Below are 16,866 nucleotides of genomic sequence, written 5' to 3' on the forward strand. Positions count from 1 at the left end.
AGAGTTATGGCCCTTGAAATGGTTCAAAATGCACGACGTGCCTAGCTCAGAAAGTTTGATGTAAATTCATGAAGCACTGCATGAATTTTGATTATGATGTGACCTTGCACACTTGGCATTTTTATTGAGAACCTTAGTGCTTATTACAGAGTTATTGCCCTTAAAATAGCCAAAATAGTGGATGTTTTGTTTGTAATGCTCATAGTCCAAGAGGTATATGGCCTAGAATGATGAATCCTTTGTATAAAATGTTTGTTGAGGCTATATCCCCTTAAAACTGCAAACATGAATCATTGAATTATTGCCCCTTATTTTTGACAAATGTACCAGTGGGGCACACCATGTGTCCTACATACACATTCTATATCAAATACTTTCTGAGCTAGGCTGTCACAAGGTGAAAATATGTGTTTTTGACTATGTCAGGGGCCATAACTCTGGAATAAGGGACGGAGCCAGACAAAAATAGAAGGTACGCAAGTACATATCGCGATAAAGACTCTTGCAATTTTTCATCAATTTATATCAAATACTTTTTGAGCTAGATACGTCAAGAACTTCGTGCGATGGACGGACGCTCACATGCACGGACAAGACCAAATCTATATGCCCCTACCACTCATAGAGGCATAATTAAGATAGTAGTAGATAATCTGAGGCCATTTCTTGAACTGCAGAATTATTATTCCTATAGTTGTGTTGCTTCGAATGTTTAGCTTCGCATGTTTATTTACCCCACCCACTTTTCCCTAGTTTGAGAGTGTACCACTCTTCCAATATTAATCAGAGTGTACTGATATATTGTCATTTTAATGTTTATTTAGCTTACAATAACTGCTGAAAATAACACCTAAATATCTCAACTAATAAAAAATGTTTTAGATTTTTGGTGAAGTTCGTCCATTGAAAATCAGTAAATTTGATTAGGCCACTTTGTGCTCTGTGTTGAAAAAAGTATTCAAGACAATTTAAAACGCACCATGTTGTGTAAATGTCCCATTGCATAGTTATTTTATCACGAAAGTTCCAGGTAAAAAGTTTGAACCATTTTTAAAAACGCGGCGGAGATTGTGTTCCTGGCTGGTTCAATGTCAATTACCCCACCCACTTTAAATGTGAATTTCTATAAAAGTAAGTCAAAACTGATAACAGTAACACTTGTGAATGAAACTTAATACATTAGGTGTATTGTCATAAAATATAAAGAAAATCAAAAATCATTTTGCGCAGACACCTAAACTGCGACCCCCACCCCCCCCCCCCCCCCCCGTTTTATTTATTAGTCTTTAGTAAATTAATTTGTAAATTAAGTATATAAATTCGTCGTATAAGTAAGATACAAGTACGAATTTTGCTTCGGAAGTGTCGGACGAAGAACAAATATATCTGCGTGCATGCCTCGGATAATTTAATTTCCGCCCACGCGAAACAGTTTTTAAGTCAGTTTTGAAGCAAAACTCTTAATACGTACATCTAGTATACAATTATGAAATAGGAAGTGAAAATTTCATAAACATGACTTGTATGTAATGTTAATACAGTCACGTAATTATGACACATTCCGATAAATGTTTACGTAACCGATATCATTCATTGTTCGCTATAGTTCGATTTTGAGGTCAGCGTCGTTTTTGTACTTTTATACTTTTATATGTGAATAATAGTTAATTTAAGGTTTAGGAGTATATCACCAAAACACAGAAATATTTTATAAACGAATAACATCGTTACCAATATTTTACTTAACCATTACATGTTCTGCTGTACTGTCCCGTACTGAAAATATTCTGAAAAAGTTGTCCCCCTTTGAAATGAATGCCATTTGTAAAGAAAGAGTTTGAGCCGCACCGGAAGGAGAGACAGAGAAATGGAGGTCACAGTTAGGCAGAGTAGCTGGTCCAGCGAATTTATTCCTGAAAGATAAGATCTTCAGATGACGGCAAAAAATTGCAGCTGGTCCAACGCAGAGGCTTTATTTCTTAGCGGAAACTTCTAAATCAAGTCTATGTTTTCCACATTCGAGATCATCAGACTTTATCGTAGCTTTTCATATAAAACTCTTATCTTAATATCGTCCCACCAAGGCGGACCAAAAACAGTAAAATAGGCTACCACACCATAATTTCAAAGAGTTTCCTGAACATGTTCCTTTCAAAGCCTATTGCAATTAGTGAAACCGTTAGCGAACAGCATGGATTCTGACCATATGCGCAGGTTGGTCTGATTCTATGCTGGTCGAAAAACCACTATGTTGGTTTTCTCATGGCGCGGCTCATATGTTGTATCGATAGATGTGTCATTCTATATAGCATTACTTAGCCGCTCTAACTATGTTGGCCATTTTTTTTTTAACTGATGCCATTTTCTTATTATTTAATATTTTTCTATTCTGTTTTCTTGCATTATCTGACCGAAGTCTGAATTTAATGGTCGCAGCGTTTAAATACATTTTCTTGATAAAACAAATATCTATTTACGAATGCGATGTATGAAATTTTACAGGCAATTTATTGCAAATCGGCTGTTTTTGTATGATTTTGCGTAGTATTACATTAATATCTCATTAAAAATGCTCTGCATTCGAGTTTATATCTATTCTTTATCGATACTGAAAGTTTGAGCGAATTATTAATTAATGAATGCTCTTCACGCGTTTTCTGTTGCTACTAGAATACATTCTGCAGGAAATGGGACGGTTTTCATGTTCATACAATTTTGCAGATCGAAACCGAAAGTAGGTGTTTATTGCGCGGAGGAGAGCAAATATGCGCCATTTTTAGGTAGCAGACCACAACTGACTGGCATTTCACTAGGAATATTAAAACCCCCTATTTTCTTTTCATTTTTTTCGTTCATTTGTGATGAACTCTTATGAAAAATTGGTGTATGTAAAAGGATGTTCTCTAAAGATACGTAAAGGGACATGAAAATTGTCGTTTTTTTATGTGAAACAAAGAAGAATTTGAATTACTGACCTTTAACCCATAGGTCCCTAATACTTATATAAAATGCTGGCCTAACTTTTACTTAAAACAATAATATTTTGAATATGATGTTTCTCTTTTTATTTCTTTTAAGCATTGTTAAAAGGTTGTATTGCATTTAATTCTATACTGTAGATGTATCAAGTCAGATACTGGAATTATTTTGTACCAGTGTTCCCTACAACAACAACTGGTACGGAAATCCACGAATCCATCCGAAGGCTGTGATATTGGATATCTGTTTTTATTGTTTTTGTGATAGGCAAAGACGTCTAGCTTTATCGGCTAAGAAATTATTAATATATAATTTCGTAATGGCGATTTAACAAAATAACCTACTTTGGAATATAGATAAGAAATATACACACAAAATATATTATTCAACCTTTGATCGAAGGGACTTGAAGGTCAGTTGTCAAAAATATGTTCGAGGTCTGCACGTGTTTTATTGCACGGCATCAGAAAAAACAAACACTAGCACAAATTATTGATCGGTGAATTTTAAAAAGAATCATGTAATATTATACGCTTACTGAATGAAGTGGCTAGGCGCCCGGTAACTCGTACAGGAAGGCTGAGGTCCGGTATTTAAATCAATATAAATAGCGAGAGAGCTATATGTTTTATCTTTAATATGCGATTGTACTTTTCCGGGATTAAAGAATTATAAATACATCTGTTTCCTGTGAACTGAACCATTCAAATAATCGAGGAAAGTATGAAAAACAAACTTTTTTTATTCATTTTTATTTGTTTACGCTGTGCTGCGTGGTTATGACTGTTTCCAGTCAAACTAATCAATCGTAAGCCCAGCGAGATTTGAATTTTGAGCCCCGTTGCCAGTACAGGTCGGTGCCTGGATTGATTCCAAAGAATTAGAACCTTTATGATTAGTAAAAGGGGGACCTTAATTCAAGGCCCGGGTGTTATTTTTGGAGCATGTCTGGGTCTAGGCTGGGTATTTATTGTTTTTGCATTGTTTAATTGTTGTATCCCCCTGAATTGTGTCTAAATTGACAAAATTAATGAACAGATTATGAAAATATTAATTTAAAATTTATTAAATTTTGTCATCCAGGGTAAGAACCGCGATTCCCTTTCTTACACTCCTGAAACGCCTGAGAATAACTGCCAGTGACCATGAACTACATCTATACTCTTTATTACTATTATACTTTATTTTTTTAAACCCATAAACTTTAAAAACATTAAAACTTTAAAAACACATATGAGTCGTGCCATGAAAAAAAAATTAACATAGAGGGTTTGCGACCAGCATGGATCCAGACCAGCCTGCGCATCCGCGCAGTCTGGTCAAGATCCATGCTGGTCGCTAATGGTTTCTCTAATAATAATAGTCTTTGAAGCGAACAGCATGGATTCTGCCCAGACTGGGCGGATGCGAGGTGTTCTGGTTCTTGCTGGTCGCAAACCACTATGTTGATTTTCTCATGGCACGGCTCAATTTTATAAAAACCATTTATATACTTTCCGATTGTTGTCAGTACACAGATTATTTTTAGATTACACGCCACGCCTACTGCTTTAATTGTGAAATATCGATAAATATGCTTATTCTGTATACTCGTAAACATTCAATGTACTTTACCGATGCGTTTTACTCTATGTTTTTAAATTGCTGTCACTTTGTCATTTTTATGTTTTTCAGATCTTGTTTTTTGCATTTATAGTCCAAAGTCTAAAGTTAAATGATTTTATCGGTATTAGTTACTTTACTTATTGTATAGAAAATTATTTACGATCGCGCTGTATGAAATTTTACGGTTGGTTTATCAAAATTGGGAACCGTTTCTATGTGATTTTGTTTTTTTAATTACATTATATTACTAAAAATGCTCTAGCATTACAACTATATATGTTCTTTAGCGATTTCTGAAAATCTGAAGATAAACTATGTATTAATAAATGTTTTACACGGCGAATCCTGTGTACCCGACGTCTAAATTACGCGTGAGAATTTTTACTTAAATTTACCTGTTTACCTGTTGTTTGTTTACCATTGCTTGTTTCCGTCGATCCGTTTACTGGTCATCATTACACTGGATTTTCCTATGGTGGCGTCTTTCTAGTACATGTTTTCTCGGACTGGGTCTTGCTTATGCCACCATAGGTCCCTACCACATATTTGCTGGCATTACTTTAATTTAATTTAATGGGTTTATTTGATATTTTTGTTGTTTCTGTTACATGATTTTATTACAGTTATTATAAAATTTGTATAAAAAAGTTAAAATTGAATAAAAAGTTGGTTAAAAGTTGGTTAAAATTTTTAAAAGCTAGCTAAAATTTGATAAAATTTGTTTAAAGTCGAAAACACAAAGACTCTTATTTCTGATTTTTATTTTGCCTAAAGTTTTAATAAAATTAAGCTAAAAAATATATTTTAAAACTAATTTTAGTAAAAACTGGTGACATCCTTGCCGAAATGTAAAGTGGTTGCAAGGAATGTCTCTTAGTTTAAAAATCATTGTCTAAATTACCCTGATTATGGCTTTAAATTACGTATATGTTTAAAATCAGAATAATTTAAAGATATTGGTTGGTAAGAAAGTATTTGGCCTTTTGATTATAATATATAGAACAGTAAAAAAACATATATGTATATATACATTTTAATAATTAAAATTTAAATTAATATATAGAAATTATAATATTAGAAATCTTTCGGGCTACTACCCATTTGATATGCTCCATAAACAGCGGCTCCTTTTTACTACGTTGTTTCTAAAATATTTCTTGCTATTCATAGTTGGGGCCCCGACCCTAGAAACTTTAATAGATAGCTCCTTTCACCTGAGGATATATCGTTGTATTGCCCGCACCAGTGCCTTTAAAGCCTTACATGGTACCCCCAGACGGGGTGCATATACAGCTCAACCCCACTGATTATTGACGCCATCTCTTTTGAACGAAGTTTAGGATTTTAATATGTTTTATACACGTTTTCCCCTGAGATTATATTATCTCTATTGACCGCCCAGTGCCGTTAAGCCTTACATGGTACCCCCAGACGGAGTGAAACAAACTTTTTTAAATCATCCCCCGTTATATAGTCTGCTCTTTGTAATACAAGAAAATTTCTCGTTTTATAAGGATTACTAGACCTCTAGCCTGCCATGTAGGGTTGTCTGAAGGCAAGTATCCAGACATCTGACTCAGGGTCTAGAGGGCTGGTTACCGGACCCCTAGCACTACCTTATTGAAGGCATGACTATTACCCGAGGTCCATAGAGCAGAGTGCAAATAGTTTTGACTACTAACATTCAGAAAGCGTTTACTTCACGGCAGCAGAAGTAGTTTTCACATTTTACTTCAGGTTTTGTCTTTATTTTAGTACAATATATTATTAAAATATGGCAAGTCAATTACACAAACAATCTTAACAGTGTTTATATGTATTTGGAAGAGTTTTAATAATCATTTTATGTTAAAAATTTAAAGCAATCCGAAACAGAAAAAAAAAAATAATTGACTAACTTGACGATCATAACCTCGCTTTTATGCGCGAAATATTCGAGAAACAGTCCGTCCGAAACTATGTTTAAAGACAAAATTTAAGTATGAAAGACATGAAAAGCAAAAATGGTCTATTTTTAAATGGTTTCTAATGGTCATATTCTCTACATAACATCAAAAAGTGTCTGGTAAATGTCCCCCAAATTTAAGTGCATGTACAGAAATCGTATATTCGAGAAAAAAAAACCTGCTAAATCCCTAAGCTCCTTTCCACTAATTATCCGCTTAAAGTGACCAAATAACAGTAACGTTGTGATCGCGGCGGGGTATTTTTGACCTGAGGCGCTTGGCATGCGCTTGTAAACGCGAGATTATCTCTTGTTGCCATTCTGTGTATTGTATTAATACGTTAATTGCAGAGTGGTAAAAGATAATGTTGAATAGAATTGCTATTATGAACTCATTAAAAAATTGCAGTGATTAGCCTGCAATATGACTGTCTTCATCAAGTGAATAATTTTTATGTTACAATGATTACATGTACACATTCTACGGAATATGTACTTTTGAATGATAGTTGACAAGTTAATTCACATTTCATTTCATTTACGATTATCCATAAATAATTGATTGCGTAACTACATTTTAAATAAATAAACTTGCTGGGTACGACATTAGACGGTCCCACAGACTTATTTCGTTGATTTCTGCCGAACTATAACGGGTTAATTACACCTGTTATGACATGCCTAGAGGTGTGACTTACTTTTTGTCTTTTGAACCTGATTGGCTGAAATAGACAACTTATAAGCAGGGGGTGGCATGATATATCGGGTCAATCATAAGTATAGCTATTTTGCGTAAGTATTTACCTCGCAGTCATTGATCTTAGCCATATTTTTCCCCGGCGTTTTCGTTAGTTTACGCAATATTTGTACCTGTATTACAAAAATAAATACTAGTATAGTTAGTTAACCAAATGAAGTGGTAAAAGTGTCAGACTTACACGCATGTTATCTCGGGTTCGAAGTCAACTCAAATACATTTTAAAAACTGTAATGTGATGTTATCAATATTGCTTTTACCTTTACATTATTTTATGTAACATATTTCACAAATTTTTAACGATTTTTCTTGTAGTATTTATTTTCGGGGAAAGTGGTGACCAGTAATTTGTCTTTTTATTAAGACAGTAAAGACGCTTTTTAATCGACATTATCTACAACGGTTTAACTTGATTACAAAGCGTATTTCACTCAATAAATTAAGTATAAATTTGATGGAAATGGAGGATGTTCCTGTCTTTTAAAGTTTACAGATAAAGATTTGAGGGCTTGTTAAAAGTTGCAATTATGTATATGTACTACGTAGAATTTAGTAGCCAGAGATCAGTTATTTTGCTAATGTGTTTATATGTGTTTACTTGGATATATTCAATATGTCTGAATTGTACTTATATGTGTAATCTTATATATATATACGGAGGATTTTATATAAATAATACGGTAAGACGTAAGTCTCAAAATCCAGGCAGGTAAGAGTTTGACAACACAGCTACCTGCACATGCAATATGATGTAAGTTCTATCGCTGTATTAGGGAAATACGGTTAATTGCCACTACATCAACGGGGACACACGAAACGACACACGAAATTGCAACGCGACGGACAACAATGTACAACGACACACGGCGTTTTAAACATTTGAATGTTCATTGTCGCGCTAGGTTTGGCAAAATGTTTACAGTAAAATTGAGTGTCGCGACACACGACAATGCGGAACAACGAAAATCGACATGATATAGCGCAAATGTTAGCGGAATTGTCGCATGTCGAAGTAATTTTATTGAGGCGACACACGACAATCAACGCGACACACGACACGACGCATGACATTCAACGTGACGGTCGACAATGTACAAGAACACACGACATTTTAACATTTGAGTGTGTGTTGTCCTGAAAACGCGACACACGGCATTAACCGCGACACACGACATTCAATGCGACACACGACAACGGGATTCAAGATTGAAGATTCAAAGTTTAACGGGCAATGACACTCAACAGGAATTGTCACATGTCCGGGTAATTTAGGTTAAATGTTGTTAATATATTCCTTTTTTTCAAAAATCGGTCATTTTCAAGTATTTTAAGGTATCTTAATAAAAGTTACATGCATTTGTAGAACTACTATGGAACTTTTTCAAAAAGTTATAGCGCAATGCTCCAACGCAACCCTAAGGGTCGTTCGGGCTCGAACAAAATGCACGAAAATACCCTTTTTTTTCCCTTTACAAAAAAAGGATTTTACATCAACTTAGGCTCTAAGCAAACACTTTGGTGAATATCAGTTTTTCTATGGAAACAAATTAGCTTAGGTAAGTTTTGTCCGTCTGTACGATCTGCAGACTTGCAAATAGGGATTGTATAATGCTAATCTGTTTTCGAAAAAATATTAATTTCATTTTATTGTAAAAGCGTTAAAAGTAAGGTATTCAAACTGACAATTCTTTTGATAAGTAGTTGAAAACATTGTCTAATCAAATTATGAAAAACAATTTTCTTCTCCGACGGACACGCCGTCGGGAACATCTGCTGAACTTTGCCATTTTGGCTTAAATATTAGCCAAAATGAGGAAAAGTGCTTATAAAATATTTATTTATGTGTAAATTACTGCAAATAAAAACTTTTTTTGGGTTTAGAAAGGGGGACAAAATCTGAAAATTTATGACAAAAAGACAACATCTGTTCGTCCGTCGTATGTAATTTAGGATAAAAGCTGTATTTCCGTACTTTTCCCGCACGGAAAAGCCCGTGTTTTTCACTAACTTCAATAATTGTAGAATGTTCCAAACACAAGTTAATAGAATAACTTTTATGAATTAAACCTTAACATGATCTAAACAGATAAGTAATTTTTATATCTTTTTTTTTACCGCCACGGTTTTGTTGGAAGGACGTCTCAAAATGTTCATTTGTCGTGAAAATATCCATACTTCTTCTTATATTAAATAGAGAGAGGGGCCCTTGTCAGAGAGTCATAATCTTTTTTAATTTGATGTCCTATTTTAATGAATGATACTTTGGTGAAAAAGGCAAGCCAGTACCTAGAGAAAACAGGCCACGTAGGTTCGAATCTGGCGGGCTAGGGGTCAAGGCCATAGTTAAAATTTCCCGGTAATATTCTCAAAATATGAACTTTTTCAGAGCAGTCAATGCACTCCTCTTTTCTTAGGTACTGGCTTGCCCTTTGCAACAAGTTATCATTTATTTAAATCGGACTCCTCTGACAAGGCAGGAAGAAGTATGTTTATATATATTAAGTTAATTACATATTTACAATATTACATGAGGAAGTGTGCATATTTTAACAAAAAAGGGGCACATTTTGAGTGGTCCCCCGACGAAACCGTCGGCGGTCATAGTATTCAAATCACATATCTGTTTTAGACAAAGTTTATATATAATTGATAAAAGTTATTTCATTAAGGTACTTCCGCAATTGAAATTAGAAATTCATGGAAAAAACAGAACTCTCAAAATAGCTTTCGAAATGCAAAGGGCAAAAAATATATGATAAAAGTTGAAAAGATATCTGTAGGTAAACTTGCGAGTAAAAGCTACGCTGAACCCTACCTCCACAGTGATTTGAAAGAAAATGAATGAACATGTTTGGATAATAATTTTGGTATCGTATGCAACCTAAATTGCTATGTAATATTTATTTTCAAATCATAGAAATGCCAAAATAGTGCATAGGAGCGCTACTGTTTCAAGAAAAGGTCGTTAAACATTTAATGCGAAAAACAAAGTGCAAAGTTTTTCTAAAATATTTATTTCAAGGAAAATTAAAATATGATTGATTTCCTTACTGAAATATATGTCTACTTATTCATAGTTAGAGTACAGAATTTATTTCGGCGATTGTGATGGAAGTTTTACAACTGATATTAATCACTCTCGACACCTCATTTTCCCGATGGAATCCATCGCCACGGGGTATGAGAGAAAAGAGGCCATTTTCCCTTTTTTAATGCAGAGCGCCAAGCAAGTGAGGTACTGGTACATTTTTTACGTCTTTGGTATGATGCCTCGATAGCCTAGTGGTAGAGCGTCCGCTTCGAAAACGGGAGGGCTTGGATCGATCCCCGGTCCGTTCGTTTACCAAATTTTAGGTTTATGCAAAACTTCCAGTTTGTGAAACATAAGTGATCGATCTAGGCCATTATAACTCTCCAGTGTAAAGGAAAAGTGTCTCATGCGTTGTACATCTCCCGCCCCAAAAGATATCTGAAATCGAGGGCACGACATCTTATCTCGAGAGCATGACATTTACCTCGAGCGCGAGAACATTTTACTTCGATGAAATGGCATTTTTATGTCTCATTTCGAGATATGAAGTCTTTTATTTACCTATTTTTTGTCTACAATGATAAAATCCCATTACCCGAGAAAAGAGATATTTTGACTCAAAAACATTTTTAACCTTTATAACACGTGACTAAGCGAAAGTGACCGTTAGATCATGTGACCGCGCTGGGATTTAGAATCTCATATAAGGGCAATTAACTGCTTCATGGCTATATACCAATAAAAGAAATTATTCTTTGTTACATATAAAATTCAGCTACTTCAGAACAATTTTGTTACAGTTCTAGATTTTCACTCTGTCGTAGACCTATTTTCCCCAAGATATCCCTACATTTGCTTCGAGAAAACGAAAAGAAAAAGGGTGTTGAATACCTGTAGTATGCAGTGAAATGCAAATCAACTGAAGTCAGGTACCCTCATTTCGCCGCATTTTAGAAAGCGGTTCTCAGAATAAACACTCTACTTTCCTTTTCAAGTAAAAAAACTCGAAAACATGCAAATACTAGCATGAAAAGTTGTACTATTTTTGTAAATTCATTTCACAAGTGAATGCCAATTTGGCCCTGATTTACGCGCAAATGCGCGAAAAAACGGAAAAAAACGAGGATCTATTTATCAGGGACTTCTTTCGACTACATCATGGAAGTACATTATTGTCCGAATAATTTCTATATAACCTCATCTTTTAGCCATATGATTGCCTCCCTTGTACACATAATTATATTAGTAACGTCACTATTCAGTGTGTACACAGCAATAACCCCGCTAAAGATAAAAACTGTTTAAATTAAATTAATTAAAAACATTTTTAAAACATTTGTACAAAAGTTTGTTCGGTATATTAAAAACAAATACTATATGGAAGTTATGTTAACTGGTATTGTCAACCCCGAAACAGAATGTCACCACGCGGCATTCGCCTCGGTTGACATTCTGCCTCGGGTTGACAAATTCAATTTCAACACGCTGCTGTATGATATTTATATACGAGTGTCGACATCTATCTCGACAGTATGACATTATATTTTGAGCGCAAGACATCTTATTTTCAATCGCAAACATCCCCTTATGAGGCATGACATTTTATCTCCAGCACTCGAATGTTAATTCGAACGCACAAAATCACGTCTCGATCACTTCACACCTTATATCTACTGAAAAATGTTTGATATATGCGTTATAGAAAGACCTTGCCACCGGGGATCACACTTAAAATGTTGATAGACAACCAATGGCAAACTGATTGACATGCAAGAAGTGTAAAAATGCACCGATTTTGAAAACGCCTGTGCCTTTGCAAAAATGAGACTTAAATCTGTCCATGAAGTATTCTGTGTACCAGTGAAGCTGTGGAAAACGAAAGATGTCCCGCCAAGTGATCATGGGTTCTAATTCTGTGTTGAAATTTTAGTAAATGTCATAAGGCGACTATCCAGCTGAAGATCATGTGTTGTCCTCATTGCACTATTTCAAATACCGAGCGGTGTACCTTGATATTTTGCATATCTTTAGTTTCTTGGCATTGCCTCCTAGTATCACATTATCATTCTACCTTTCCAAATTGATCCCTTAGTCGTCTGCCCTCACCCCACAAATCAATTTGTTTTCCTTAAAAATAAATTCTTTACCATTTTTTATATTCCTGTATATTTTTAATAAAAAACAATATTATCATTATTCATTCATTCCTTCCCCACCTTTACCCCATTCCTACCCCACGCCTCAAATACACGACATTTTCCATCCCGTATCATTTTTAAATGGAAACTTTAACATCTCCCTGTCAAAAAACACTGTCCCTATTTCAAATAATTTCACTTTTTTTTTGCGTGACCCTCCTATCAAAACAGCCAACTATAAAGGCAAGGTGAGGCAAGGTCCTCGTCTTTCAATATGAAAAAGAAAGTTTGAATTTTAGATAATTATACATGTTAAGACTGCTGCCTTCAGAAAGTATACATGTAATAGAATGTATAACTTCCGTTAGGTTTAAAGCTAATTTCTGCATTATTTTACTATTATTTTATTATTGAAGATCCAAGCCTTTACATAACTGATTATAAAAAAAACATGTCTTTTTTGTTTTCAATAGGCATTGTCGACCCTTAAAGTTCATGTTACGATATATATCTGTGTACAAATTCTTGCGACATTTAATGTCAAAAGTGCAACTTATAGTGGGAGATGATTTAGCGGCAAACACGTTTGCTAACGGTGGATGCAAAATTTAATTTCATCTTGCGACGTTTAACGGTACCTGTGACATTTAACGCTAGTGCGACAGTAAATGGTGCTAAAGTATGCTAGCGTAAAGTTTTGGGCCGTATTTTAAATGCAGGATACGTCGTCCTCAGTGAAAAATCATATATTTTGTGGGACCCCTGCTTTTGGAAAATACATATTTTTATCCTATAAATTGACGTAAAAAACACATGTTTTGATACTTGTAAAAATAATTATGGTCAATTTTTATTACCTTCACATTCGTTATATAGTCATTCTAACACGACCCGATTTATTTCCATACTAAACAAAGAAGACTGAAACTGTTTATTATTATTTTAAAACACACACAGATCGTACGTCAAAGTCATTCGCCAATAGTAACGTCATAACGATGCTATGTTAAAGAAATTCACATGAAGCATGCAAATATTTAGAGAATATCTTGAAAAATGTAGACAGAAATCTTTAATAACTTGTTAAACTCGAAAGTATATTGTCTCAAATTTCTCGCCCTTTTGTGGTGCGTTTCTTTAGTTAAAGCGCCGTTGAACGTGTTTATCATGATAATAATAATAATAAATAATAATAATGATGATAATAATAATGATGATGATAATAATAATAATAACTTGGTCATACCTAAAAACCAACTTAATCACTAATGATTCCCAGCCGAACGTGTAGGACATAGCTCGATTTGTCAACTAAAGTTTTCCCTTGCCATTCATAAACAAAATTTTTTGAGCTTTATCTCTCCGCAAAATAGTTCTTGTCTTTAAGTATTGTCATTTAATAATAATTTCATATAAATACAACTAAAATTGCACCGATGCACTTAAAATTCGCTTGCCTGACACGTTAAACGTCCCAAAAAAATGCTTAGCTATCTGCAAACGATACGTATCCTGAAATAAATGTACGACAGTGACGTAATAATAATGCGGGGTCACTGACGGCGATTGAGAACGACATTTTTAAGCCGGGTGGACTTTCTAACGGTAGATTTTCATTTTTATTTTTCACTGTTTTTGCCGAAATTTAATTTCGGTCCTCCGTCGCGATTGAAGTCAAATTGTATACCAAGCGTTATGAATACAGGAGACCATAATGACGATGGACGTCGTTAAATGACGTCATTTGGGTTATGTTTTCTGCTGACCTTTCCCGCGATTTGGGACATTTTATAAATTACCCAACAAAAATAGAATTTTACACATGAAATAAAAGAAAATTTGTTTGTGTCAGTGAAATATAAAGTAACATGCATATGTTGCATAAAACTATCTGATACATATTTTTTGTTCGTTGTTATTTAAAATTTATGGGATTCACATCATTTTCCCGAAAGCTTACGTACTCAATGTTCGCAATTAAATTTTGATAAAGATTGAAAGAAAACTTTAAAGCGCTAAACCTTTTTATTCGGATTTTTTTTTCTTTTCTTGCGCGGCTTAGATTATCCAAGCCTGAAAAAATCCTCGAGTCATATATAACATCAAAGATTAAGATACTGTGATAATAACTAATTTCGTATTTCATATTAAACGAAAGAAACTTCCTTTTTATACATGTAATTCGAGAAATATATGTATTGTTCTAAACAGAAAAAATATAATGTTTATATGATCACCGTTATATAGTATTACAATTTTCATTTTTATCAATTTTTATTCATAAAAACAAGGAAGTAAAAAACTATCCTTGCCATTGAAAATCAATTAGCATTTATCCCAACAATGGTGAGATATCTTTGTAGCAAAAATTCTGTGCTTGTCGATTTAAATGTGCCAACATAGGAAATCTAAAAATTTCCCTGTTTCTCTTGTATTGTATTTCATAATCACTAAAATGGTGGAATAACTTAATTGCCATGGCAAAATAAAAAAAAAAAACAAAAATGAGTTATCGATATGAAACAACATATTTTTTACCAATGCATTCGTTTGGAGATAGTTGAAATCACTTTTTATGAAAAATTAAAAAAAAATTGTAGCAGTGAGCACAACGCCCCAAATTTTTAGTGCTGCCTCACTAGAATATCACTCCGTAAAAACGTGATTGATACCCCACCCAGTAAATTATACTGACACCGGGCTGACAAGTCCCAGGACTACCCTCTTGAGTGCCAAGTGAGGAAGCTTCTAGTACCATTGGGTTTGGTCTTTGGTATGACGCGACCGGGTATCGAACCTTTAACCGGTTCCGGTGGTTGTGACTTTCTACGGGTTTTGCAAAATGCTCATTTTGTAAACATAGCTTATGTTGCACAAAAACCCATGTGCAAGGGAAAATCTGATACACACTTTTCCTATTTGTCATTAAAAACGCTGTATTCACAATCATGTATTGAATGCTTAAGTACCTCAATACAGAACAAGAATATAAAATCATTAAAACGCTAAACATTTTTGTTCGGATTTTTTTCTATTTTTGCGCGGCTTACAAGTCCTAAGACTACCGTCTTGAAGCGCCGAGTGGGAGGAAGTTTCTAGTACCATTTTTACGTCTTTTGGTATGACGCGACCGGGCCATCGAACCTATATCCGGTTCCGCTGGTGTTTTGACTTTCTACGGGCTTTTGTAACATAGCATATGTTGCACAAACCTATGTGCAAGGGAAAATTGATACACATCTTTCCTATTCGTCTTAAAATCGCGTATGATGTCTTGAATGCTTAAGTACCTCAATGCAGATCAAGAATATAAAAAACAAACTTTAAAACGCTAAAAAAATTTTGTTGGATATTATTTTTTTATTTTGCGCGGCTTAGATTATCCAAGCCTGCTAAAATTTCGAAGTCATATATAACATCAAAGACAAGTACTACGATAATAACTAATATCGTATTTCATAAACGAAAGAAACTTACTTATTTGATGAATAGATACGTTCTGAATTTTAAGTAATATTTGATTGTTCTAAATAGAAAAATATATGGCACACGATGACCCTTATGTAATATTACAAATACATTTCACATATTTTATTTATTTAAAACAAGGATGTAAAAACTACTTCTTTTCCCTTGAAAATCAATCTGCATTTTATCCCAGTAATGGTGAAACAATCTATGTAGCAAGATTCTTTGCTTGCGATTTAAATGTGCCAACACAAGAAATCAAAATCTTCTCTTTTCCTGCCAGTATTGTATTTCATAATCACTAAAATTATCAAAATTCCTTTAAAATATTTGAAAAATAAATTATTGCCATGGCAAACTTACCATGGTAAAATCTTGCCATGGCAGAATCTTGCCATGGCAAAGTTGTCATGGCAGAAACTTGCCATGGCAGAACCTTGACATGGCAAAATTGCCATGGCAGAATCTTGCCATGGCAAAGTTGCCATGGCCAGTTTTTTGCCATGGCAAAATAAAAAAAACTGAGTTATCGATATGAAACAACATATTTCTACCAATACATTCGTTTGGAAATAGTTAAAATCAATTTTTAAGAAAAATGAAAAAAAAAAATTGCCATGGCAATTTTGCCATGGCAAAATCACGAATTTTCTTGCCATGGCAAAAGACCGATTTGCCATGGCAAAACCGCTTTTGCCATGGCAAATGTAATTTTCTCGTACTGATTTACATAAAACTAGTAATGATATCATATCAAAAACATACAAACTTTAAAATAGGTGGGTTTATGTAACAATTTAAGGCAATTTTCATTTTTGTAAAGCGCGTATAAATATGGGCTGAATTTGCCAAATACCGGCGTGGCAAAAAGAAACCGGCAGCACTTCTTTGTTTAACTGGAAATCAAACCGAGTCATGTTAGAATTCTACATTTCTAGTGATG

General features: G+C 34.2%; 1 protein-coding gene across 4 annotated transcripts in view; it reads left to right on the forward strand.

Moving 5' to 3' along the window:
- LOC123528189 (patched domain-containing protein 3-like) overlaps positions 1-16,866 on the forward strand; it is a 108,499-nt gene that overhangs the window by 28,260 nt on the left and 63,373 nt on the right. Inside the window, exon 1 of one of the 4 annotated variants that reach the window (XM_053544196.1) lies at positions 10,477-10,521. The exons of the other annotated variants lie outside the window; for them this stretch is intronic. The gene's annotated coding sequence lies outside the window, so the exon portion shown is untranslated. Of the gene's footprint in view, positions 1-10,476; positions 10,522-16,866 lie in introns of those variants that run through there. 4 annotated transcript variants of the gene reach the window in all.

The sequence above is a fragment of the Mercenaria mercenaria genome, chromosome 5 (genome assembly GCF_021730395.1).
Source record: "Mercenaria mercenaria strain notata chromosome 5, MADL_Memer_1, whole genome shotgun sequence".
NCBI lineage: Eukaryota > Metazoa > Mollusca > Bivalvia > Venerida > Veneridae > Mercenaria > Mercenaria mercenaria.